This window comes from Lynx rufus, unplaced genomic scaffold, assembly GCF_022079265.1.
Source record: "Lynx rufus isolate CCGP_SWC_20201006 ecotype Redwood Valley unplaced genomic scaffold, mLynRuf1.p SCAF_13, whole genome shotgun sequence".
NCBI classification, from domain to species: domain Eukaryota; kingdom Metazoa; phylum Chordata; class Mammalia; order Carnivora; family Felidae; genus Lynx; species Lynx rufus.
In genome coordinates, this window is record NW_025814827.1 from 22,012,523 (window position 1) to 22,014,100 (window position 1,578).

Below are 1,578 nucleotides of genomic sequence, written 5' to 3' on the forward strand. Positions count from 1 at the left end.
CCAGCTTGCATTCCCACCAGCAGTGCACAAAAGATCCTCTTTCTCTGCATCTTCACCAATATCTGTTGTTGCCTGAGTTGTTAATGTTAGCCATTCTCACAGGTGTGAGGTGGTATCTCACTGTGGTTTTGATTTTTATTTCCATGATGATGAGCAACATTGAGCATTTTTTCATGTGTTGGTTGGCCATGTGGATGTCTTCTTTGGAGAAGTGTCTATTCATGTCTTTTGCCCATTTCTTCACTGGAATATTTGGTTTTTGGGTGTTGAGTCTGATAAGTTTTTTTATAGATTTTGGACATTCAATTTTATTTTGAGAAATGTTTCTAATGTCCTGCATGAGGTTATATACCTAGCTGTCATTATTCGTACAGCTGATGGCATTGAAGCACTGGGATCTTGTTCACTAAGTAGATTTTGTCCCAAGCCCCTCATTTTTCAGTACTCACCATTAGTTAGGCAGAGTCTGGAGTCAATCCTTGGGTAGGATTGTTCAGAAAGGTAAACAAACTTAGTAAGCATTTTATCATGGATAGAAACAGAACCCTGGGAGAGCATTAGGAGTGGATGAGAATAATTACCTCTTCCTGAGGGCTCAGATAAGGACACAAAGAGGAATCATCACTAAAACTGGATTTCAAAGTAAGAAGAGGCAAATTGATTGAAATGTGTGGGAGGCACAGATGGCACAGAAAAAAGCATTTGCAGGAAGAAGTGTCTGTACAATATCAAGGAAGTTTGGAAGAACATGGTCCATTTTGTAGCAGATAGAGGCTCATTGCTATAATGTTGGATCAGGGCAGAGAGCCAGCATGAAAAGCTGGTTTAAAAAGAAAGGCCAGAAGGCCATTGCTAACTCCCTGAAATCCTGGAATAAGACCCTCACCTCCTATCCACCTGCTATCTACCTGGTCAATTGACTACAAGGTCAATGTGACAAAGGCTGGCTTGGTAGAGGACTTTGAGAAGAAGTTTAATGACCTGAAGGTTCCTGTGCCATATGATAAATATACTGTCCAGGTGGATGCTGAAGAAAAAGAAAAAAAAGTTGTGCTGAGTTTTTGTCTCTCTCAAAGGCCAGGATTGCAGAATATGAAAAAGAGCTGGAGAAGATGAAGAACAAAATTCCATTTGATCAGATGAGCATTGAGGACCTGAATGAAGTCTTCCCAGAAACCAAATTAGACAAAAAGAAGTATCCTTACTGGCCTCACAAACCAATCAAAAATTTATAAACTTGAATTGGGGAGAAATCTCTGGCCCTTGTATTATAAATTCTGGACATTAAAAATAATGATATGGTAAAAACAAAAACAAAAACAACGCCTCACCATTGTAAGGGTCTGTTGTACAAACACTCTCCAGGGTAACGCTTTTTCACAGAAAGAACAAATGTCATTTGTATGAAAAGGCAATGGGTTTCAGCACAAACTTAATACTTTCAGAACACTACAGTGATAGTAATCATCTACTTTCAGCAAGAGGGACTCCTTTTAAATAAGGGAAAAGACTCACGTTAATTAGCAAATGTAGCCACTGGATCAATCAATCTGCAGCACCAAAATGACAAAGTCTAGT

The 1,578-nt window shown here is 39.1% G+C and overlaps 1 pseudogene; it reads left to right on the top strand.

Annotated features, from left to right (window-relative positions):
- Positions 1 to 812: 812 nt before the first annotated feature.
- On the top strand, positions 813 to 1,235 carry LOC124508235 (ATP synthase subunit d, mitochondrial-like; annotated as a pseudogene).
- The last annotated feature ends 343 nt before the right edge of the window (positions 1,236 to 1,578 follow it).